The sequence below is a fragment of the Pseudochaenichthys georgianus genome, chromosome 17, assembly GCF_902827115.2.
Source record: "Pseudochaenichthys georgianus chromosome 17, fPseGeo1.2, whole genome shotgun sequence".
Classification (NCBI taxonomy): Eukaryota; Metazoa; Chordata; class Actinopteri; order Perciformes; family Channichthyidae; genus Pseudochaenichthys; species Pseudochaenichthys georgianus.
Window position 1 is genome coordinate 5,018,552 of NC_047519.1, and position 27,098 is coordinate 5,045,649.

General features: G+C 42.4%; 1 protein-coding gene across 4 annotated transcripts in view; it reads right to left on the minus strand.

The window, feature by feature from the left end:
* Window positions 1-27,098, minus strand: part of LOC117462483 (disks large-associated protein 1-like) — a 287,620-nt gene that overhangs the window by 213,244 nt on the left and 47,278 nt on the right. For 3 of the 4 annotated variants that reach the window (XM_071206263.1, XM_071206262.1, XM_071206260.1), the window contains exon 2: window positions 14,104-14,191. The exons of the other annotated variant lie outside the window; for it this stretch is intronic. The gene's annotated coding sequence lies outside the window, so the exon portion shown is untranslated. The remainder of the gene's footprint in view (window positions 1-14,103; window positions 14,192-27,098) is intronic. 4 annotated transcript variants of the gene reach the window in all.

A 27,098-nucleotide genomic window follows, 5' to 3' on the forward strand; every position in this document is an offset into this window, starting at 1 on the left:
AAATCAATACAAGTGGTGACATCTTGAAAAACAATAGAAATGAATACGGGGGGGGGGGGGGGGTAAAATCATGTATTGACTCTCTCTCTCCTTCTGATCCATCTCTTCTTACTCGTTGACTGTGACCGGCCAATACAAGAGTTCTGCTTTACACCCTTAATGTCACAAAGTACATTTATCCAAGTACTGTACACTTAGATAAATTAAGTATAATTTTGAGGGTAGTTGTGTTGATTATTTCAATTTCACTATTTTGTACTTCTACCCCACTACAGTTCAGAGGGAAACATTGTACTTTTACTCCACTACATTTATTGTATACCTTTAGTTACTTTACAGATTTGGATTAATGATGTGAAATATAATCAACTCTTAAATCGGACTTTAGTTATAACTGGACCACCAGCTTGAGAACACTTTAATCATCAATCATTATAAAACATGTCAATATATATTATTCTGAAATGGACCAATCTGCACAACGACTACTTTTACTGTACTTTAAGTATATTTGGATGCTAATACACTGCTGCACCATATTTGATTACATCATCAGCAAAGATGGCAGGGAAGATGCCAACAGAGACTAATACAACCGAGGGCTCTAGCTACACACATGGGTCTTCACAGAAACTGTGTGCTGTAGCGAGTTACTTCAGAAGGTTCTGCTCACATTTCAGTCTGAGTGCACAACCACATATGACTGTGACCGACAAACCAATCTCTTCTCTTTCCATACGCTGAATTGACAGCAGGCAGCGGTGAAATAAAGCTTGCCCCAGCTGCCATGAAATGTCTTGGAAAGCTGCAGCTTATGGTTCTGCCGCAGAGTGAAGCCAACACCTGACAGGAAGTTGGGATGTGTGTACTTGTTGCATGGTGAACTGGGCCACTGCACAGCACACTTTGCTTCTCACCTGTATGAATGTGGTGTTACTGCAATATTGGTGATAATCACTGAATAATGAAAAAGATCATAACCTCTCGGATAGAGACCATAGGTCATAATGGTATGTTCAAACCAGACGCGAGGTGAAGACCACGGCATCCTTTGTTTTACTCACGTCACTCAAACAAGTAGCACTGGTGAGGGGGCAGGCCTTATCTCCTTGTCGATACAATGGTAGATACCAACAACAACATTAACATCTTTTACCATGATTTAATTGTATTACACGGTTTCAAAATGATGCCAAAATAACTGCAGACTGATACCGGTTAGTACAAATCATGAATTAATGCTTTGGTGTGTGTGTGTCCGCAAGATGGCGAGGAGACAAACTTTTAAAATGCGTGCTTTCTGAATGAGATAGGATCGATCAGGCTCGGCCAAGCTACCGTTGTAGATTCACACTCAAAACAATGTCATACAGACATAAATAAAAGTACGACTGTATTTGCCACGGACATTAAGTGGTTTGTAACATACATTTATAAACACACATTTTTGTCCAGTGTTTGAACAGATTCGCCTCATTTGCGCCATTGGCATAATATTGTGTCCACTTACGTTTCGCATTGACTTTAAAGGTCCCATGTCCCCGTGGGACCCGTCTCCTTATGTGTTAGGTAGTTTTATTTTTTTTATTTAAAAGTCACAAACCCTCAAAGTACACCCTGTAGCGAGTACAACTCTAACACAGAAAATACCTGTCTATGCTGCCCCAGAACGCCTCGTTGGAGATTTCTCTTTTTCCATTTTTTTCTTGCGGGAACCAAGTGATGTAACGACAGTCGATGTAAATGGACCAATCCGTGGAGCTCCCCTCACACACACACACACACACACACACACACACCACACACACACACACAACCACACACACACACACACACACACACACACACACCACACACACCACACCACCACACACACACACACACACAACACACACACACACACACACACACACAATACTTTATTTGGTTCCACAAATTATATACATAAGACAGGAAATCAAATATATCAGGGGTAAGCAGCACAGCAACTTAGGGGAACACATAGCATCTCCTTCTCCACGGCTAAGCAGCAGCACACTTAGGGGAACACATAGCATCTCCTTCTCCACTCGGCTAAGCTGCCAATAGCAGCTGAAACAGAGCAATATTTGGCAATTTGTTTGGCTTTTCTCTTTGACATTCCAGCAATTCTCAGACCAATCATGGTGCATTTATATACATGGCCAAGACTTCCGAATACAAGTATGCTATATCTACACTTTTACCCAAAGCTGGTTATCACATCGAGCAGTGGTTGGTATTTGATATACTTGTCCTGGAAAGCCTGGTCCATGTACAGGTCAAAGGCACAGCCTACTTCTAAGATTAGCACCTCCCTGTGGTTGGTGTCAACAAAAACAACATCAGGTGTATTTGGGATGTTAGCAAAGACATCATTTGTAAAACCAAACCATTCTGGTAGCACTCTAGCGTGCTTGTACATTGCTGCGCTAGATGGTAAGATGTTTCGTACCGCATCAGACACAATGTCCACAATACGGTCATGACGGCTATGTACAGGCGTTTGTATGCATTACATCCATTTGTTATGTGTGCAATGGATTCTAGGCGTTGTTGTGAATCCTGATGGTTTAAATAGAATGGAGTGTGAATGTGAGGGTCCCAGGTGGACAGACTGTACTTAGTGGGTAATACCTGCAGTCTGGCTTTGATGGTAAATGTCAGAACATCCTCACCAACAGCGGCGTTCTTAAACACTGAGTGTGAGACTGAGTGGTCAGCAAACCCCAAACAGGCTTTCCCTGTAGTCTGAGTCCACACCAGAGCTGCCTGATCTCAGACTGCTCGTGCTGAGCAGAACCCTCCCTGTAGTCTGAGTCCACACCAGTGCTGCCTGACCTCAGACTGCTTCATGCTGAGCAGAACCCTCCCTGTAGTCTGAGTCCACACCAGTGCTGCCTGACCTCAGACGGCTTCATGCTGAGCAGAACCCTCCCTGCAGAGTCTCTGTGCAGTTCCACAGGCTCTTCCTGAGGTGTTGTGATGTCGGCCTTCACAACCACACTGGGGTCAGTGATCAGTTCATCAGAGACGGGGACTTCAGTCTGTGTGTTGAGTCGTGTCCATTTCAGCTGGACTCCAGTCCGATTGCAGAGGTCATTGAGATCTGGCCAGTCAGACCAGACCCCGAAGCCCCTGGCCTGAGAGTCCAGTTTCCCAGAGTCTTTCCTCCTGAAGCCGAGGTCTGGTCTGCGCTGGCCAGGGGGATCTTCCCTCTGTGCAGATCCAGCAGGAGAGAGGCCCTGGCCATTTCTCTTACGGTGACATCATCATTGTTAAGCACGTGGATCAGGTGGGCTAGCCTGGTGGCTATGTAGGTCCACTCAACATTGGGGACTACCAGCCCCCCCTCTCCACATGGGAGAAAGATGATGCCCCATGTGGAGTGTGTGTTGAGGCCCACCCACTTTCTGACCAGCTGGACAGTTTTGTCATTTCTCTCAGTGCCATGAGAGGGATGTGTACATTGGCAAAGAGATGTTGAATTTTAGCCAAAGCCACCTCTCTCACAGCCTGGAACTTCATGAGGACGGGGAGGGGGGACAAGTCAATCAGGTGGAGACGATGGAGAAACTCTGTCGTGAGCTCCTCGACCTGCTCCCCCCACTTGCCAGCAATGTTGAACCTGTGGCCAAGGTATGGGTCGGTCTCATTACGGGAATACACCTTAATGGGTTGGCCCATTACAAGAAAGGAGGGGGGCTTGTCGTTCTTGGCCTTATACCAGCGGTTGCCTCCACTGCGGCGCTCATGGAGTACGGCACACTTAGCTTGCTTCACCTCCAGCCCCGACCATTGGAGGAACTCATCAGTGCGCGCCAGCATGTCAATGGTAAATGGTAAATGGACTGTACTTATATAGCGCTTTATCCAGTCTTTAAGACCCCTCAAAGCGCTTTACATACTACATGTCGTTCACCCATTCACACCCATTCATACAGAGCAGTGTACCTAACCCTAGGACCTAACATTCACACACATTCACACACCGTTGGCCATGCCATCGGGAGCAACTCAGGGTTAAGTATCTTGCCCAAGGATACATCGACATATTGACTGCATGGGCTGGGATCTAACCCACAACCTTCTTGGTTGAAAGACGACCGCACTCCCTCGCAGCCACAGTCGCCCAATGATGACATCCTCTTGTCGTGATGACACCTGCACGTCGTCAGCGTATCCCTGAACAGGATTTGGGGATTTGACATGCAGCGGAGCGCACTGGTAAATCCACTTCATCCATTGGTTGAGTGCTAGGATGAAGTTCACGGCACTCCAGGGACAGCCAGTTTTTATTCCCACCTTCAGTGCAATCGGCTCTGTGAGCTGCTGCCCACAGATAACCTGGAGAAATTACACATTGGATACAATATTCACAGAAGGCTGAGGCAGGTGTATTTCCTCTAATGCTTGGAGCATGACCTCATGGGAGAGCGAACCAAACGCGTCTCTAAAGTCCAAAAACACTGTGTAGAATTTAGATGATCCATGTTTGAAATCATCTATTCCGGTTTTTAAGCAAAACACATGTTCGTTCATTCCCTGTCTGTTGATATATGCTTTCTGATGGGGGGAGAGAATCCCTGTGTCCACCAGCCAGGGTAAGATGCGGGTGAGTAGGCACTTCATAAAGACTTTGTATATAGTGGGCAATAGTGAAATGTCACGCCAAGTGGAAGGATCTTCTGGGACATTTTCCTTTTTTGGTATCCTGTGAATGGGCCCCTTTCCACGAAGCAGGCACCTTCTCATTGATCAGGCAGGCATTGAAGATGTGTGTGAGTGTGTGTTGACGTGGGCCTGGTAGCTCTCAGCGTCTCATAGATGACCCCATCAGATCCACTAGCCTTGTTATTAGGAAGAGAAGCCAGAACTGCATCCACCTCCTCTGTTGTAAAATCCTGGGTATCTGGGAAATAGCCTGGCTCTATTCTGTCAATGAAATTGTACCAAGGGGGCGTGGCCAGGGGAGTAGCCCTCGGCACACTTTGACATTTGGCTTTATAGTAGTCATACACATTGGCTGTATCACTAACAGTGGGCGGGGTTTCCGGAAAACAGCTGTTATTTAAAATGATATCGATTGCCTTTGATTTGCGGTGTTGCCAGAGATATGCCAGCTTGTTCCTGGAAACTTTCCTTTGCTGCCGTTGTGTCTCTGTCCCGGCGGCCCGCAGCGCTGGTTGTATTCTCTCACGGATGAAGCGAAGCTGCATTTCTATCCAAGGTGTCAGCGAGTCAGCTGTAAGGTCCACCGGGAAGTTGGCAGAAAGAGGGAATTTCTTCAGGATTCTGGCGACATATTTCAGAAGCTGGAATCCGTAGGGACGCGAGTTTCGTTGCATCGCGGAGAATATTCCATTAATGAAAAAAGCGCTGGTCAGGATTTCACCGTCTGCCCCACTTCTCTGCGCCTCCGAGAGTAACAGCAAAGTTAGATCTTACCTGGAGCAGTTTTGTGTCCAGTGTCCCCCTGTATGCTCTTTCATCTCTCTGGAAAGTAGTCCACTCACAATCTGACAATAATCGCACATATTGCTCGAAGTCTACACGAACATCTCCGGCCGGTGTTGGGCTTGGGTCGCAGACGTTCAGGCGTTGTTTGTAGACCCGCCCGCTGTTCAGGGCTTGTTTAAAGGCCAATCTCAGCGTGGTAACGAGACACATTGTGTACCAAAAGCGTCCAGTGCATCTTATAACCCCACTGCAATAACGATGGCAATTACAACGGGTGTATGTGAGTTTAGATGTTAAAAAAGGTGAGCGAGTTCCTCTCACCACTCATGCGTGGCCGCCATGACACACACACATACTAAAACGCGTGCTTTCTGAATGAGATAGGATCGATCAGGCTCGGCCAAGCTACCGTTGTAGATTCACACTCAAAACAATGTCATACAGACATAAATAAAGTACGACTGTATTTGCCACGGACATTCAGTGGTTTGTAAACATACATTTATAAACACACATTTTTGTCCAGTGTTTGAACAGATTCGCCTCATTTGCGCCATTGGCATAATATTGTGTCCACTTACGTTTCGCATTGACTTTAAAGGTCCCATGTCCCCGTGGGACCCGTCCCCTTATGTGTTAGGTAGTTTTTATTTTTTTATTTAAAAGTCACAAACCCTCAAAGTACACCCTGTAGCGAGTACAACTCTAACACAGAAAACGCCTCGTTGGACATTTTTCTTTTCTTCCGGGAACCAAGTGATGTAACGACGTCGATGTAAATGGGCCAATCCGTGGAGCTCCCCTCACCACACACACACACACACACACACACACACACACACACACACACACACACACACACACACACACACACACCACACACACACACACACACACACACACACACACACACACACACACACACACACACACACACACACACACACACACACACACACACATTAGGGAGGCTCCGATCGATCGGCCGCCGGTCATTATTGGCCGATATTCACTCTTAATAGTTTGATCGGTGCTCTCTATAAAGGCCGATCAGGAGAGCTGGATCTGATCGATATGGACATAAACGCGAGTGCAGTATAACCGGACACGAGAGAGAGATCAGATCAGCTGCTGAGTCAGACGGAGACACGCAGCTCTGCATGAGCACCTGAAGCCCCGCCCTCTGTTTAGCGAGCTGCAGGAGCTGCATGAGAAACTGACGGGCTGTCAGGAGAGAGAGAGAGGGAAAAGAGAGGATCCGTTTCTCCCGTGTTGTTATTCAAAGTTAATGTAAACTTGTGAATAACGTACTTCATCTACTGCAAGTAGTTTGTTTGAATGTAATAATTATGTTGTTTGTTGTTTGTGGAATCATTTATTGAAAAATGAATCTGAATTTTTCGATCTGTTACGATTATAAACTGAAGCAATATAAAAATGAGCCCGTGAACTGAGTTTTAAACTGAAGCATATCTGCTCATAGTCCGGTAATTACATGCTGCTAGTGGAGCCTCGGCAGATGGGGGTGCTGCAGCCCCCTCAGCACCCGCCCTTCCCGCGTCCATGGTGCTCAGGCTGGGTTCAGGCTGAGTTTCGCAATGTCTCGCTGTCCCGCAGACCCCACGCAGCAACCAGGAAACGACACCAGTAATCCAGCTCACACTGTCCGCTCCTCGCAGCGGAGGCGCAACGTCCCGCCAACACGGCACCCCGACCCCACGCAGCATTCTCATCTGTTTGTCATTACTGGTGTCATTTTCTGCTAACTAACGCCATTGTAACACATAATCACTGATGTTCCGCTGTAACGGTGGTGGACTCTTCAGAACAGAGTGGGCGAGCTGACCAATCAGAGCACAGTGGGCTCATAGGGAGGGGGGGGGCAGGAGCTCCAACAAGCCGTGTAGGACAGAGAGTGAATACAGATACTATACAGAGATGCTGTGAGAAACCAATGTGAGTTTGGAACATTGAACAATGTACATCTATTCTAGTCGACCTCAACAATGGAATTATGATCAGTATGGCCGTGGGACCTTTAAATGTAATTGCAACAAACCAAAAAACATTGCAATGTGTCCGCTGTGAACGGACCTTAAAGTTTGTAGTGGGTGGCACTAGAGAAACAGGTGCATTCTCTGGATAGCATCACTAGCTTCAGAAATGATATGAGTAGATGTTAATGTTTGCTATTTAATAATAAGTGTTCAGCACTGATTGATACGGAGCCCTGGAGGGTTCATTGAGAGAAAAATAAATAAAACGTGGCCACGCTTTAGTAACTCGTGCGCACGCTTAGTAACTCGTGCACACGAGTTACTAAAGCGTGCGCACGAGTTAATAAAGCATGGCCTCGTTTTATTTAAATTGAGGGATTCCTGTCCGTGACTCACAGAATCTGCTGCTGCCCACAGCTGTTTTATAGAAGGAAAACATCCTTCACTTTATGAAATCTCTGTGGCACCAGTGGCCTGTACTACGAAGCAGGATTTGCTATTTACACTATTCATTCATGAAGTATGACGCTGCGCTGTCAGCATGCGTCTCCATGTTTGTGATTGGTCAAATGTTGGTAACCCCGTACCTTTCGTGAACGCACTCTCAACCGGACAGAGAAACCCTGGTTGATTTGCTGAGTTAACCAGCTTCGTAGGACCGCTTAGCGACATCGCGTTTGTTAGGGTTAGTTAAGCCGGGTAAATCAAACATATCCAGGGTCTGTTGAACTGGCTTCGTCGTACAGGGCACTGGAGGCAGTAACGTGTAATTCAGCAGAATCTGAAGAGCAGCACCAGCTGCAAAGAGCGGTGCCTTTTACTGTTTACTTCACTGCGTTGCCCTTCATTGGAACCGCTGGATAGAGATCGAGGCTGCTACGTTTAACCACACACACCTCTCACACCGAACTACCAGAGTATTCCCCCTCGTTTTAAAGGATATGTCCTGTCACCGGGGCGCATGCTGTGTGTGTATGTGTGTGGTGTGTCGGTGGTGTGTGTGGTGTGTGGTGTGTGTGTGTGGTGTGTGTGTGTGTGTGGGTGTGTGTGTGTGTGTGTTGTTTGTTGTGTGTGTGTGTGGTGTGTGTGGTGTGTGTGTGTGTGTGTGTGTGTGTGTGTGTGTGTGTGTGTGTGTGTGTGTGCTCAGCTCCGCTCTGTGTGTGCGTGTTCGGTGTGTTTGTGTGTGTCCGACACCCCCGGCATTTGTTTTTCCCCCGTAATTTACACAAATCTGGTTCTCCATAGTTATATGTGTTTCCCAGTGAAAGAAATTCGTTTAATCTTAATCTCGATGTGCTATAGTCCTGCCGGAGTGCACCGGAACGACGATACTATCATAAACAAATGCCCGGCACACACACCAAACGAGGCCACGCTTTAGTAACTCGTGCGCACGCTTTAGTAACTCGTGCGCACGCTTTATTTATTTTTCTCTCCGTGAACCCTCCAGGGCTCCGTAGATTGATGCATAGTGGAAACCAAAAGTATTTGGAGTCATCAAGTCTTATTGCTTTCTAGATAAAGTGTCTATGGCCGAAGTTTAGGCAAAGGAGAAATTCTTGCATCCTGATACTTGATGTTTGGACCGACAGACTGCAAACTCTGCAATTCTTTAGCCCACTGGAGTCAAATCTACAGTAAAACACTGAGACACTGTAAATGTGCAGGCAATATCCCCAACATCATCAGCTCAGTCAGATCCTTATTTTCTAATGAATATAAAATCATCAAAATAAAAGTCCGAATGATGTGTCTTCCCATCAGCAGGGTTTCTACTGGAATTGCACCATCAGAATACCTTTATTATTAGTTCCACAGAGGAGAAATGTACAACATAAATCCAACATGGCCACCATGTGCCAACCCGCTGAAAGGAACATTCAAACAACAGGTCACACATTAATCTAATGTGTGTCTTTTTTCACAGATGTTTCTCTTCCTCTTCACTTATCTCCCCTCATGCCTCTTCTTGTCTTTCAACAGTACCACATGGAAAAGAAGATGTGTAACCATGGTAACCGCAGCAGTATATGTGAAAGAGACATGAGTGAACAGAAATATAAAATGGAAAAGCACTCATTCCACGGCTTTGAGCAGCGTCTTTCCCTCACTGACCGTGATCCTCAGCTCCTAGACATACTGATGAAGCTGTTCAGCCAATAGCATAGGAACCACCGCACAAACAGCAAAGGCAGGAGGGCTTTCCTAACACCGCCTGGATGACTTTTAATAATGATGACACATGGTACTGATTCTGATTGTTGACTGGACCGCACCATAGTATAACCCTCAAAGTCTATGACTGACTCAGCTAGTGAGCAATGGAGCTCAACACAGGTGTAATCAGGAAGACTACCTACGTTATTCATCCTCTCTTTCATTTCACAGGCAGCCTCTCGTAGGCTGATCATGGGCGTCCATTCTTTAGCTCAAAGAGCTACATTAACCGTCACACTTTAAATCTGTTCTCCTCACTTTGCTGTCTGCTGTCATTCTCGTTGTTGCTGTAGAACTCCTCGACCCCATCCACATCACTCATCAAAACCAGCACCAGATTCAAATCATACGTTTCTGGAGCACACTTTAATCAAAACATATTTTAAATGTTCTAATGTTGATATGTGGGAACAGTCTCCAAATGTAAAGTAGACACCAATAAACATTATTATAAGGGGTAGGAGGAAATAAAACACTGACGATTCAGAACCAATCTGTGCTTTAGCCTTTTTGTGGCAGCCTTTTGTCTGTAAGGTTATTTTACGAGAATTTCACGAGTTGAAAGGTGAGTTTAGTATCGAATTGCTTCAAATCGTCCCTTATGCTTCTCATTTACCAACATAAAAAAGCATCTCCTATATTCATCAAAGCCATTTCCCCTATTTGTTATTGTTCAATAAATTACAACAGTGGGGTTTGCAACATCACTATTAAAAATACACCGAGCCTCAATGATTGGCTTTTTCTATACTACTTCCGGTCGTTGGTTTCCCCGGTGTGTCTGATTGTCTCATTGTGTCCACCTGTTGCCCTTGTGCTTCTCCCTCCTTTACCCAGCTTGTTCTTGTCCCGTGATACCCCTGTCTGTATTTAGTCTTTCCCTGTGTTGCCCTGTCGGTCATTGTTTGTCTTCCCTTCACGTCACGCTCCATTTTGTCCCTGTTTCTTGTTTTCTTTTGTCATCGGTAAAATAAATAAAGCTCGCTTTTTGTTTACCCCTTAAAACCTGCTTATCCTTGTGTATACTGCATTTGGGTCCTACCTTTTCCACGCATCCTATCAAGAGACTTGCTTTAACTGTTACTAAGACCAACTCTGAACTTCATACTGGAAATAAACTTCAGTTAGCTGACTCATTGTCAGACGTGGAGAGGTGATCAGACGGAGACCGACAGCTTTCTGAGGAAGTGCAGTTGTTTCTTGGTGTGTTTCAGAATTCCATGGCATTAGCATTAAATGTCAACCGACTGTTTCGTCGTAAGGTTAGTGTACTGTGTGTTTCCAGCTATCTGAGTGCTGTAAGAACACAGTGTTAGTGCGGGGGGATTAGTGAATCCCCCCCCCCCACTGCTCGGATGTTTTCAGAGCTCCCTTTCAAAGAATCCTTTCCTGCTAAATCTATCGGTACAGTGATTTGCTGTAACTGCCCATAAACAGTTAAACTGAACTCGATATATGTACTGAACAAGTTGTTAGGATTGGCTGAATAGATTTTATAAGGAGGCAAAACAGCCATTAAACTCCCATAGAGAGGGGGACAGACTAAGCATTGCTGGAGGCTAGCAACCTCCATCTCTTTCCTTTTCTCCAATCCGTACGACCCCCAATCGACTAGAGATGTACGTCAGAATCTGCGTGGAAAGGTTTTTTTTTTCTCCCTTTTTCTTTTCGCCCACTGACTGTTATGATTCAACTCAGCCTTTAGAGCAGGGTTGAGAAGAGAAGAGCGTGGGCTTACCCTGCTTTCTCCCGGTGTCTCTCTCTCCATCTCGGCACCGGCTTCCCTTCTGCACGGAGCTGCTCTCTTTTACTCAGAAATGTAATTCTAGGTTTGCACATGACTGTGAAGCCTACATGCATACACACAGATAGAATGGAACAGCTCAGTGGTGGGATGTGTGAAGGAGGTGGGGACCGAAACGACCATCTGACTGTGAAACAAGCGTGAATCATATCTTTAACACCAATCGTCTCCTGTCAGATTCCTCACAAACTATGTAGACTGATTACTTCAGACGGCGTGAATACGGGGTTATTCTTACAGCGTTTCTGCATTAGTACACCATTCACACTAGAACAAGTTATCTATCTCAGAGGAGTTAAGATCTCGTGAATCTTAATTGTGGATAAGGATTGTTGTCCGTGCGCGTGTTCCGGTCTCAGGACTGGCCCATATACGAGATAATGTGGAGGAAGAGCCAGGATAACCACATTGAGAAAATGGACAAGAAGCGTTGAGGCAGTTCTGGTGGAACTTTGCTGACACACTGCAGCTTAGTTTTTATGTTGACATGGTTTCTAGACTTGGTTGGTGTATGTCCGTTTACTTCAGCCTTGTTTGTTGGCACCAACAGTCAGACTAGTATACATAGTGGTGATCATCATGACTCAACACTTGCCTGACTCTGCATTGGTCCATAAGGCTGGGTTAGCTTCTGATGATTCAATGTGTGTCTCCCAAGGAGCTTGCCAACATGTTTAGGTGTATTAATGTTGACTTGGTATATACTGTGGCTAAAGGATGACCTGTCGAGGATGTGAAGCATGTGTCGATCTTACAGGCACATTCTTATGGTGTCTTCATCACAGAGTGCTGATATGGGGCGGCTGTGGCGCAGTGAGCACAGCTGGACCACTGTAGTCAGCGTGATGTTGGGTCCTTGGTTGTCCACAGTATCCACATTATTACATGTCTAAACTATGTCATATAAAGCACTTTGAACGCTTATATAAATACCATGAGTTATAATATCTTGTGATTTTGTTCCTATTAAAACAGAAAATACAATTTGGTGGACCTACATTTAGAACCATTTAAATCAAAAACCATATCCATCAATAACTTTTGTTCATTTTAATGTAATGCATCACTTAAAAAGTACCAAAGTATTAAAATATGTCGGCGACAAGATCTTTCAAATGAAGATAAACAAAGAACAATGTTGAAAGCTGTCCAGTACTGTTTGCTGTCATCACAGTCCGGTCAGACCTTTACTTATTCGAAGAGTTCACACCTTTGCTAATTCTAGTTGTATTGGTTTCATTCAGACAATGAACTGGCTGATTGTGTTAACACAACATTAAACCATACAAAATATATTTGAGTTTATAGATATTTCCAGTATAGACTTTAAATATAGGACAACAAAAAGTTGTTTTTTAAAAGGTCTCTAAAGACAATTAAATGTGTTTTACAGACATTTCTGATTTGGTTTCAACAGAATAAAGTTGCAATATGTTTAAAAGCACATGTTATTGCCTTAACCAATATTACAAATATTTCAAGGGAAAAATTATGAAAGCATCCTGAATTCCACTAAACAGCACTGCCAGTACTTATGTTTGGCAACATGGGGACACTTGAGATTGGTACTGCACTCAGGTGTGGGCACTAGGAGAGAGTAGACGGTTGTTAGGCACTTTTCTTAAGTGTTCTCCAAAAATGAATACGTGAAACCCGTCGTCATGCCGATAGCAACACACGTTGATGAAAGCTTCCCTGTGCTAGTCCAAGTTGCTAAATACAACGGTAAATGGTGAATTGACGGCATTTAGAGTTTTCCTGTTTTGAATGACTTGATTCTATGACACCTACAGAAATCCTAAGTCTTAACCAACAGCACGCACACACCTTTGATATACACAGAGAACTGGATACAGCAATGGAGGCCTGGCCCCGTTCATTCCTATCAAAGCTGCTCAGTAGTGCATGAAGCCAAATTGCCTGACTCTCAAGTAAAAAAACGTCCGGAGTTCTCTGGATCTTCAGCATCAATGGGGCCCAAAGAGCATGCACATGTTGCTGAAGCCCCGCCTCCAATCCGCTTTGTTACAACCGGTCTCAGCTCAGTCAAATGAAAGAATTGAAAAGGAAACTTACTCTGGATTTGGCGATTACGCATTTTACAACTTTGAGGACCTAATGATTTAAATAAGTGTTCAGACTTTGAAGTCGATTCACCTCAAACCTCTCTTTAAGTCCATGGGAACAATTATTTTGGTAAATGGACTGCATTCATACAGTGTTGTTCCCGTCTTTACGAACCATCAGTCAGTATTCACCCGTTCACACACATATATATACAAAGGTCTTTATCACAGCCAATGTGGCATTTTACGGATTTTGTTGGTTAAAATGTGCATATTGAATATATTGCCGAAACATAAACAGAAAATGTTAGGGCGTATCAGGTTCAGGTTATTTATTTGTATCCGTAGGTAGATTTAGTTTCCATCCTGACACACTCTAAAAACAAACAAGACACATCGCTAATAAAAGGACTAGTAAAAAGTACAAGTATACCCTGCTCAACCAAATCTCAAGATATGTCCAAAACATTTTAAGAAGGAAAACACTACACTGTAGTACACACATGGACAGATATGGGATGTTATGTCCATGCACACTCACCTCCTTTATATCCCCATCATTGTAGAATGGTGCTAACTGGAAGGCATTGGCATCTCAGTAGAACTGCTCTCACATGAACTCCAGATGTCTAGGAGAAGACATACACAGACACACAGTTACAGAAGCATGAGATGTTGCTTTGCAGTAGATCATGTGAGCTGCATCAGTTGCCTTTTATTCATTTTTTATGAAAACAGTAACCGTTTCCTCCGACGAAAAATAGCAATGAAAAGAGCAACAAACAAGACGCATGAGTACTGTGGAATGATTGGAAGAAAGGTATTTCCTGCTTCATGGAGCTACAGCAGCTTCTTCTACATTACATATGGTCCAACATGTGCATTCATAGTCAGGCTCACGAAATAGATGATATTGTGTTAGCTGTAACTAATTAAAGAGAGATGATAACATGCTAGTTTGTGTAGATGTTAAATATAAAAACCTGATGTTCACAGTGGTTGGTTTGATGCTGAGTCAGGTTTTTGAAGTGAAGGACTTAAAAGTACAATATATGATGGTATTAAACACCGTTAGCACACTGTTTAGTTCCAATATCTGATCCAAAATAAGCACATTGCAAAAGCCACCCCCATCTTTATTTAAAAATGAAAGACATCAATTATTTCTTAACCTCTACTTTATCATTCAGCCTTTACTGACTTAGTAATGGAGTCTGACATCAGCTGATGGCTAAACCTCCAACAGGCCTCTAGGATTCCCCCACAATGCCGTCAACAAGCGCGTTGACATCAGAACTGCTAACACCATCACTGTATGTAACATGTTAATCCACAGGACTGCAACAGTGCAGTACATCTCAAGCGACACATGTTTTTACTGTCATGCATGTGATCAGCACATTATGGAAATATAAGAGGCGTATTATTGAGCTTAACCATGCACATAAATTTCCTTAAAGCAGATGTGTGTAACTAAAATCAAACCGTTTTGGGTGTAAAGCATTGGTAATATATTATTATGACACATGATGTACTTTAAATACTTGATTTGGTTGCTGTGTTAGACAATGATAGTCCCTAAAAAATGACTTAGCAAGACACTGGTCATGGAGAAGGATGACTGGTAACGTGACACAATTATTACATTTGATTATTTAGTTTGGAAAGAAGTACAAAACCTTTTTGTCTTAATATATTCTAGGAGTGGCTTCAGTTTGTTGAATAAGTGCAGGGTTAGATCAGTCAATAGTTTCTCAATTCTGAACATGTGTTGCAACGATGTTGGAGGAATACGAGGACTTGGTTTGTTTCATTGGAGTTCACTGTGGTTGTAGGTAGAGTGCTGTCGTCTCCCAATCAGAAGGGTGGTGCTTTGATTCCCAGCCCTTGCAGTCAACATGTAGATGTGTCCTTGGGCAAGAGACTTAACCCAAGCTTACCCATTTACCATTTAAATAAGAAGACAATAGTTGAATCATGCGAGTCATTTACAGTCGTTCTGCATTGTCTTTATTGGTTTGTTGGATCTGTAATATGTAATGCAGCTGAACCGTGTATTACAATGCCGTTATGATGACTTTCAAAGAGAAAAGCAAGAGGACTCGGAAATTAAGTATTTTATTCTTTTAAAATGTTTTCCGGATTTCATATAATATAAACACCAAATCCCAGCATGCATTGCGGCTAACACATCCAATCAGCGAGCTTAAAACCATAGCTGAGGATCTTGGGTAATCGCTCGAAATGCCTACATCTGTTTCCGGTTATTTTTATTTTGAAATTCAGTTCCTGACGGACGCCAAAAAAGCCAGATATTATGGAATTAAACCAATAAATAAAAGCAAGGATAATTGTGTGTTATTGGTGAGTAAATAACAGTGTGTTATTTTGAAAAGAATAACACATTAGAAGGAAAAAAATATTTAAAAATACAGATTTCAGTATCCTGAGGCTCTGAGCCCCATTTATTTTCCTCACAGACGGCAACAAAAGTCCGAAATTATACGATTTAAAATAAAAGCAATAATTGTGGCTTGATATTGAGTAAGAACATGTTTTTATGAACCACACAGCTTCGTCTCCCACGACCCGACGAAACACATTACATTGCTTTTAAAATCGTGCTGTGCAACACGAAAAAAAGGGGCAAATCGTGTAGGTTAACACGAATCAATAGATTAAAAATCGTGTTGGTGAACACGACATGCCATGAGACTGGGTTGATACATCAGGAAACACACACACACACACACACACACACACACACACACACACCAGCAGCAGGTGCTTAATTGTCTACAGCAATATCTGCCTCCTCTGTTCCCCAGATTAATGTCTTAAGCGTCTCTTCAGATGTGTCCCCTACCTGATGATGGGAAACGATACCCAGGGGCCCTTTTAAGATCTGTTTCTCTCTTTTGGAAACCTGATGAAGTTGTTGCCTGGAAACAGGCTCATTACAAAACATGCAGCTATTGCAGACCCAGAGTTAGAATGGCAGACGTGTGTTACGCCTTTCTGGACCTCTGCTGTGTGATAAAAGGATCAGAGCTGCTGCACTTCAAACAGCTGACTGCATGACAGCTCCGCCTGTCAGCTCATTTACATATTCAAGCCATGCTTTGCTGTTACACTGGGGTTTTTCTAAGCTTTTAACTACTTCAATTTAGGGTTAAGTGCAAACTGTGACAACAAAATATTACATGTTGTAATGTGTGTAAAGCTTGAAATAGTATTTAAGGAAGTTTAAACTTGTCACAGTGAGTATGCTTACAAAGGGAGATATTGTTCACTTCTTCATGGCGTTTCAACAGAAGCATGTGTACTACCTAGTGAGTCAAGAGACGCTGTCTTTTTATCAACCTATCAGCACGTGAAACAGTAACCTGGTCAGATGTGTTGCTTACTCTGATGATGGCTTCATGTTCCACACACACAGCTGGAGGGAACATCCCTGCCCAGAGTACCTGCTGAATCTACCTGGCCGGCTGCCATTCTTATATCCTCGCTATCCAGGACATGGCAGCAGCAAAGCATGCTGGGTGTTATGTTGTTGGCTGAAATATGCAACAAAAAAGCCATAAATGTAACACTTCATCTGAAGAGGGGAAAACGGCAGATTCACTATGTTTCTTAGAAATCAAATCTCGGCACAACAACTGTTAACGTAGAAATAATGTATCTTTAGGCTTTAAATGCATACATACTAAGCTAACATGATGGGATAGAGATACAGTATATAAGAGATAAAAGCCCTGATATCTTTGTTCCAATGATATCAGTAAATTCTCCCTTCTTTGGATCGGATTCATTCGGAACATGTTGCCGTTTCCTGGTTTTTTGAGTGGGGCCTTTAAAAAAGATAAGCGTGAAAAGGAAGCACTTCAGACACAGAACGAATATACAATATATATAGTATCCGAGATTAACATTATTTAGACCTGCAGCCAGCAACATGTGGCCTAGCCAAAGTTACCCGGCCGAAGAGAGAGAAGAAATAATAATAATTTGTTAGCATCAGAGCTCGTGCAAAGTGTCTCTGCTAACAAAACCAGCGTTCCCAAGGCATTTCACATATTCCCACATTGTGCTTTCCCATTATGCAGCAAAGTGGTGCAGATGAAAGCCAGCTGTCTTAAGGAAAGCAGTGATGCAACGCGAGCGGGATGAGCAGGATAAAACACAAAAGAGTTCACTTCAGGAAGGATTGACATTTGATCACCTTCATCTGAGAAGATACACATCTTTTAAATGTCTGGATTAGCCCTGATATGGTCCTTGGGATCGGTTGGGATATTTCCAGTTTGTTCACAAATAGAAATGAAGGATGTAAAATATGTAAAGTCATGAGTCTGGCTTATAATCTATGCCATCACTGCTGCTTGATCAGAAATATTCTGATCACTGCCTGCCACACAAAACATCCCGAATCAAAGGGCACAACACGACCTTTGCATCTGTGCCGACTTTTGATAGACAAAGTATTCTGGCCATGACAGAAGCACAGAAGACATTGTGAAGTGATAAGCGAACAGAAAGCATTTATTGAGACAGCTTTCTCAGTCTGACTTTTACCAGATAACCCGACACGTTATGCTCATGTGAGACTGTCACATGTTCGTTTTGAATAGTATTGAGGTTGGCGAAAAAGCTTAGACTTGGGATTTTATCATTCTCATTTCAAACTCAGAGGGAAATCAAATAGCAAACTATTCCTTCAAAATACTAGTATTTATGTTACAATGATGCTGTAATCAAAATCGTAATACTCTTTTTAATCACAATGTAAATAATAAAGAGAAAACATGTATTACTCGCCTCTAAGACAAATCAAGGAAGGTCGTCACCATAATGCAAACATCATACAACATCAGATTTCCAGCACTGCCCAATGGCCTTGTCCAGGCAGAGATGTTCAAGTGATAGGCATGGACTAGTTGAATACTCGATTCTGATTCGTTCTACTCATACTAGCAGACTGTTGCTAAGCGTTGATCAAGGGACAGTGTGAGGTCATATCAATCTGCTGAAATGTAAGCCGGGTAAAGTTAACGACAGAAACAAATAATAATAATCAATACATCTATTGAGAAGCATTGTTTCGGCCTGTTGGCCCGCACAAGACAACACGGAAATGTATTCTTATGGTATTGTGCTTTAATCCACATGACACACACACAATAGGTTGTCTACAGAAACACACATTGATAGTTTAATCATGCATGAAAGTGACCTTGCTCGGTTCAAGAGTGTGTCTGAAGCTTTGTTATGGTGTAGCAGGGAGGAATCTGCTTCATAAAGGGGGGGGGGGTATGTTGTGAGTAGGTAGATGACTGCTACGCTTTTGGGAGCTAATCATCTGTGTGGTAATAATCCATTAAACCATTTTAATCCCTGCCCACAGCCACAACATCAAGAGGAACCGTTTCAACAAAAGCTCAAGAGCAAGAGACACAACACGCCCTTAAATATCCTGCAGGTTATGGAAGATGGTACACTTTGTATTTCTGTCCTGCTTCAAATGTTGGCTGGTTGCATGTGAAAAACAAACGCCCAACATATAATGTAGCGTTCAGCTTCCGTAGTTCCTGGTCATTCTGTGGTCTAACGTCCCAGCACATTGTTGAATCAAAAGTATGTTTTTATAATCCAAACCAATGAAACCAAAAGGCAGCTGGATTTATCTCTGCTATCCATACATATATTAAGATTATGCTGCATGTAGTTTTCAAAGGTGTTTTAATAACGTTTAGAATCAGTGGGAAAAGGTCATAAGGAAAATTTGAACATGTTTAAATGGTATTGTTCATCACTTATCTTGTGGTGTAGTGATGACATGACTTTTCAATCAATCCTTTATTTAAGTTTTCCTCAGAAAGTCTCTTCAAGGTGAGAGGTTGCTGATGTGCTTTCACTTACTTACATTGACCATGAGATGTCACAGGTATAACTACGATAAACAGATTAATGTGTTCGTGCAATACCTTCAGAATAAGGCCAGTGTTTTCCATATATACAAATAGCAGCGGCTAACTTTTTTATTTGTATTTAAAATTATTATTATTATTCATAATAATAATTCATTTTTGATTGTTTATGTAGATGTATTTGTGTTACTGTATGTTCAATAAAGGTGTATTTTTGCTAAATCTTGAGAAATGTGCCACTGTATGTACTGGCAGGGCCACTTTTTGGCATAGGCGACTCTGGCGACTAGGGCGCCAGATCTGGGGGGTGCTGCGCTGACAGCTCTGGGAGGGGAAACAAATGTTTTGACCGTTGGCACTCATCCTAATGTTCGGCCTTGATGTAACAACATTCATAATTGAGTAAATGTAACACCCTGTTCACCCCGGTTACACTTTTCATTTGCCCTGTACGATGGGCGCTGTAAGTGATGAAAGTGGGGGATGTTGGCTTATCAGGCGCTCACAGCCAAAGTGCGAGCGAGAGAGCGACCGAGAGAGAGAGGGCGCACCGCTGTTGTTATTAGAATATGGTGCTAGCTGCGCTAACGGATATAAGAAGTAGATATTTCTCTACAACCATGGTGGAGGAGAGCTCTCCTGTCAGACTGAGAGGCTCAGTGAGGTAAAGGAGTGTTTAGATTTAATTTTAGTCTAAGTTATCTCAGTGGGTCTCAAACAAATATGTGTTTACAAATTATGTAAACACATATTTCCAAGGCACTCCTTTATAATTATTAGGTTAAATGAAAACAGGTTTGAAATAATTCCAATGTATACTATAGGACAGTAAACCAAAAATATCGTTTAAAGTTGGAGAGATACAAAAATATGCTTGAATAAATAAATGTTAACTGGTAAAATAAGATATAAATGAACAACAACAATTAAATAAGTTACATTTATTTGTTATTGGCTATGGAAGGTTATTGGTTATGTTCACATACTTATTTGATTATTAAAATGTAAACCGATCTTGTTCATATGGGTGTTTAGAGTTGTACCCCCTAGATCAGGGGCCTCATTTATAAAGCCTTGCGTAGGATTCACGTGGGAAGGTTGCTTACGTAGGATAAAGCAAATAAATACGCATAGACATTTTCCGATTCATAAAAGACTGCATACCGGCGCAGTACTTGCGTACGGCACATCCTACGCCAGTTTCCCTTTATAAATCACAATCAACTCAAGATGCGGCGCAGCTTTTGCGGGCTTCACGTAACGCCCATATTTGCCTTTAAATAGTCAAAGAAACGCCCATTCATTCATCCATTTTGACTGACTCCATGAAGAAGATCGCAGGAAATGACGACAGAATAGCTAAAAAAGACATCTCACACCGTGTCAGATTTTGGTTATTTTGGGGAAGTCGAGATAAATCATGTTGTTTGGTGGATGCTGTCACTACCCGATCCGTCCCCCTGCCCGATCGGTACTGCGCATGTGCGAGATGGTCCGGAAGTCCGGACGGCAACCCAAGATGGACACTTGACACAGTGGCTTTTAGCAAAGCTCAAAAAGAAAAACCGAGAGAGATGAGTTATTGTTAATACAACGTGACTTCACTATTATTTAACAACTCTTTTTATGGGGTTCTTTTATTTAGGGTTAAGTACATTGTCAGAATAAGTGAGAAATGAATTTAACTTCTGTTAGACAGCCATATGCCATACATTTTTGCATACATTCACAGTAAATATGTATTCAGTATGATAGCTGTCTAACAGAAGTTAAATCCATTTCTCACTTATTCTGACTATGTACTTAACCCCAAATAAAAGAACCCAATAAAAAGAGTTGTTAAATAATAGTGAAGTCACGTTGTAATAACAATAACTCATATCTCTCGAGTTTCCTTTTTGAGCTTTGCTAAAAGCCACTGTGTCAAGTGTCCATCTTGTGTTGCCGTCCGGAGTTGTCCAATATGGCGGACCATCTCGCACATGCGCAGTACCGATCGGGCAGGGGGACGGATCGGGTAGTGACAGATGCCGTTTGAACCAGAGTAGCAGCATGGAGGTCGGATCGTCACCAAAATAAATAAATAAGTGGTCCGAAAAAGGTTAATGACACATAAAATACACATAGCCTTCCTCAGGCAGTGTGTTTGTACCGGGGACAGGAGACCCCCCCCTTGATGAGAAACTGTAAGAAATGATCGGGGAATCCCCCCGGTGTGGAGTCATGACGACTGGATCTGAATTTGTTTGTATTTGGTGGTTTGTGTCCCAGCTGTCGATCAGCAACTATATATCCATAATCCACCAGTTAAAGGAAATACAACTAATGTGTTGTGTTATATTAACACAACATTTTCTTAATGTCTTTCATTTTTTGTAAAGCACTTTGAATTGCCTTGTGTTGAAAAGTGCTATATAAATAAACTTGCCTTGCCTTATATTTGCTGTACAATTGACCACATATGGTGTTCTTAGTGTCCATACCTCCTGTGTTTTACGAGCGACTTATCAAGTCTTGGCAAACGGCATGAAACACGATTAAACATGATAGTATATAAAACCATGCTCGTATCTACAACCTACTGTATATAAATGCAAAACGGTGTCAGTTTAAAGTAATTCTGTCCTGCTGCTCACTGCATCATTTATGAGAATACATTTCTTAACAAGAGAACATATTCGAGGGGTGATCAATAACATTTGCGTATTTATTTATTTCTCCAAGTTGTGTTTTTGTGTGCACTGAGGAGTCTCAAACAGGCGTTTGTTAAATCATTTTAAGATTGGCTTTAATCAATTTGTGAAAATGAATTCTTCATATAGGATAAATGAGAGGCAAGGCAATTGTATTTATATAGCACTTTTCAGCACATATAGGGGTGTAACCATAGACATATAAAGAGTAGACGCCGCATTGGCTGCTGGGGCGCAATAAATACGGACGCCATCTTGGACCGGTCATCCTACCCATATTGTACAGACATTCTACCCGTAGACAGCAGAGGTTTCAAGATGCCAGAGCACTGTGCGGCGTATTGCTGTGCAAATCGGCGGACGATTGCGAACAGGGGTCGGGGGATTACTTTTCACAAGTAAGATTCAACATTATAATTGGTTGTATTTTGTAAATAGAATATTATTGTACTGTATTGATGTCCGCCAGCGAAATCGTAGCCAGCAAACATTATGTTCATGGCCAACTGAGACTTTATAAATCGCTGCTGTAACAAGTGAATTTCCCCGTTGTGGGATGAATAAAGTAAAATCTAATCTAATCTATCTAGGAAGAAGAAGGAAGAAAATAAGCTTGACCTCCTTCTTAAAATGTTTTTGTGTTGACTCTCAAATCTCCCGTTTTTATTTTGAAGGTTTCCCAAAGACAAAGATATGAGAAGAAAGAAGTGGGAAGTTGCTTTGAGGAGGGAAGGGTTCACTGCAAGCGAGTCATCCGTGATTTGCAGTGAGCATTTTAAGCAGGACGAGTTTGACAGGACAGATTGTCCGACTCAGAGATGGTGTTATTCCCTCCATCTTCAGCTTCCCGGTTCACCTCCAAAGAGTAGGTGTATCATCATAAGGTTATTAGCATTCATAAATGTAAATATTCTATTATCAATAACAGGGCAGGGTGAAATACCTGTGTGTGTGTGTGTGTGTGTGTGTGTGTGTGTGTGTGTGTGTGGTGTGTGTGTGTGTGTGTGTGTGTGTGTGTGTGTGTGTGTGTGTGTGTGTGTGTGTGTGTGTGTGTGTGTGTGTGTGTGTGTGTGTGTGTGTGTGTGTGTGTGTGTGTGTGTGTGTGTGTGTGTGTGTGTGTGTGTTTCTGCTTTTTCATTTTAGCCGGAAAAGGGCAGGACTACGTGTACTTCCAGAAAAGCTGAAGAGAGCCTATCTGTGGCCCCTCAGGACGACCCAGAAGCTTCAACCTCACACTCACAACCTCAGCCTAATGATGTGAGTATTTCTATTTTCAACATCATATCATAATGGTCCTAGACAAAGTAAAATCTCTCTTGTTTGCTGCCACTCATATTAAGCACACTCACAAATAAACCCATACACACACAATTGAAGACATGTTGAACATGCATTCCTGGCACACTCACACACGCACACACACACACACACACACACACACACACACACACACACACACACACACACACACACACACACACACGCATGATGCTGGCAGTGGCTTTGACAGGTGATGACTATAAGAAATAATGTGGGCCATACTCTAGTTGTGTCAAAGTGATGTGTGTGAAGTGAAACATCACTCAAACCATGTTCATCCCTCTTTCTAGGATCATAGCTATGTCTTGCCTGCTTCTCCTACTGCTCTTAAGGCCAGACTCAATGAAGCTTTAGCAAGAGTGGAGAGTCTCGAGCGAGAGAGGAAGAATGCCATGGCTAGAGAAAAGAGGGCAAAGACCACAGTGAGGAGTCTTTTGGGGGATTTGAGGGAAAAGAACCTCATTAATGAAAAACTCAAAGAGGCTTGATTTCTACTCAGGTAAGATGAAAGTAGCACTTTGAAATGCATGTACATCTTACTCTTACACTCTTTATTAAACTCCTTTGTTATTATATGAAGGGGACTTATTAATTTTTTCTCATACAATTTCAGATCTTCAAATAGACTTCAAGGCAAAGCAGGGCCATGAGTACTCAAAGGACCACAGAGAGTTTGCCCTCACACTCCATCTACATGGTCCAAAGGCATACAAATACCTCAGAGAGACTAAAAAAAAAAGGTAGTCTTAATGTTGTTCAATTTCATTTTTGGAAATTACGGTTGCAAGTACGTTAAATAGCTACTTCTCAATTTTTGGTGGCTGTGTTCGGTGGATGGCAAGCCTGGCCTGAACAAGATGATGCTGGATATGCTGGAGAGAAGATGCCAGGAAGACCAGGCTAAATATGGATGTGTTGCACTCATGTTGGATGACATGGCCATCAGAAAACATGTGCAATATAATCCACATAACCAGTCAATGTCTGGTTTTGTCGACATGGGTGATGGAAACAATGAAACCGATGTTGCTACTGAGGCTCTTGTGTTCATGGTGGTTGGCCTACAAGGACATTGGAAGGCTCCCATTGCATATTACCTGACGAAGTCTTTGTCACCTGAAACACAAAGGGTCCTAATCTAAATCTAATCTAATCTATCTAGGAAGAAGAAGGAAGAAAATAAGCTTGACCTCCTTCTTAAAATGTTTTTGTGTTGACTCTCAAATCTCCCGTTTTTATTTTGAAGGTTTCCCAAAGACAAAGATATGAGAAAGAGGTTCTCAGTCATGCTTTGGAGGAGCCGCATGCACGGGGCATTCGGGTGTCATGAGCAACTTTGTGTAAATATGGTTTGGGCGGGGTGGTGTCATGTTCTTGTGTTTAACTTGAACATTTACATTTTTTATATAGATGTAGAAGTACATTTTCATTTTTTATGACATAGATATTAATTTTTACTGATATATAACTTCTGTCTATGTATAATGTATTATTGTTTCTTCATTTTTCAACTTATTAAAATAGCTGAGTATAGGCCTACACAATCTGCTTCTCTATCATATATAGACCATTAGTGTTTTTTTATGTGTGTGTGTGTATATATTATATATCGTGTGACTTTTGCAAAATACCTATCATACATAACATAGGCTATCAAATACCAGAATATTCTATTGCTGTTAAGCCTACTATGAATATTAAAATACGCCGAATCATGTGTCCGGTATCATGCCTACATATATGACGTTTGCAGAAAAAAAAACCCGTGAAAATCAGTTTTGTATTCAGCGAGTTATGATTGATAAAATGCGCTGACACTTCATTGCGCCTGCCAGACAGATTACACTGAGTGGAGAGGGTGACCGGTCCAAGATGGCGGCCCCACGGCTCGTCAGCGCCAATAGGCAGTTGCGGTCGATGCGGCGTCTACTCTTTATATATCTATGGGTGTAACGGTCGGTATCCATATTCGTCCCGTACCGTCACGGTTCGGCACATGCAGTCACACGGCAAATACGCCTTTTTTTACGAGTGGGAAAAAAGTCTGTCACTCAGCGCAGTATTACACTATATATAATCCAGGGGGCAGTATTGCGCCTAAAAGCCAGCCGCCCGTAAATAACAAATGAAGAACAAGAACAAAACATAACAAAACGAACACAATACATGAAGAAGAACAGTTAGTAGCTATGGCGAGTTCACAACACACAGGAACTAGAAGACCCACCTGCTTCTTTTAAATCAGCTGTGTGGGAACATTTCGGGTTCCCTGTGGACTACAACAATGATGGAGTGCGAGTTGTGGATCGGACGAGGACGGTGTGTTGGCGTTGTTCGACAGCGGTGCGGTATGCTGGTGGTAACACGTCAAACATGCTCAATCACATCCGAGTCCGCAGCTCGAGGGTTTTCTCGACGGCAGGTGACATAGTTACCGCCAACAGATCTGCCCTCACTACTGACAAGGTAGACAAACTCATCTTTCTGAAGAACAACTTGAAAATAGAGTAAAGCTTAAGTACCTTTTATTTAGGCGTAATGGCCTCACACACTCACAAGTTAATTACACATGTTAGACATTGCTCCTAAAGGTACAGATTTTATTTTGTTTTATATTTATCATTGTATTTATTTTATATTTTGACATCAGGAGATGTTATACAGTTCTGTATTGCCTTGTATTGATTGTGATTGAAACACTTTCTTATTATTTATTTTAATATTTTCAAGACATTATTTTTAGTTGTTCAGCTTATTTAACCTTTTTGTTTGACATCAGCCATAATATGGCCATCTGAGTGTGTGTGTGTGTTACTGTTTGTGGTTTGTTTTTAACTGTGTAATACAGTTAATGATTCCAAATGTTAGAGTTCCTTATTTTCATACCACAACGTGCACTACTGTTCAAAATAAATAACAGCAAAATAAAATTATGCATTTGGGACTTTTTTTTGCTTTTTCTTGTTGTACCGAACCCGTACCGAACCGTGACCCCCAAACCGAGGTATGAACCGAACCGTGACTTCTGTGAACCGTTACACCCCTAGTAATGAAATAAATTAAATAGATAAACACAGCAGGTACAGAATACATGACTAAAAAGGCATACTGTAGTGTGAGTGTGGGCAGCTCAATTAAAAGCAGCGGCAAATAGGTGCGTTTTTAGTCGGGATTTAAATATAGGAAGTGTTTCGGTGGACGTGCATGATTTAGGCAGTTAGTTCCAAATTGTTGCGGCATAATAACTAAAAGCGGCTTTTCCATGTTTAGTGGAAGGTAACATTTTAACTATCAAATCGTCTTCACAGACATGATGGGTCCACCGCTGTCATTTCTAAAACTAATAACAGCCTCACTGGTACCACCGTGTCACAGCTGTTTTAAAGAGCAACAACAACTGTTGTGCAATGAAATATTGGGCTACTAGTCATCTCGAACCGTCAGCTTAAAAAAGAAGGTGCGATACCGTTCCGTTAAATATCAATAATTTCGAACATCGCGGGGAAATTCCTTCGACTCATTTTGAAGTTTTGGGGGAAGCCGGAAGTGACGTCAATGCGGGAACGCTTCACTGTGCGGCGAGAGAGCCAAACACG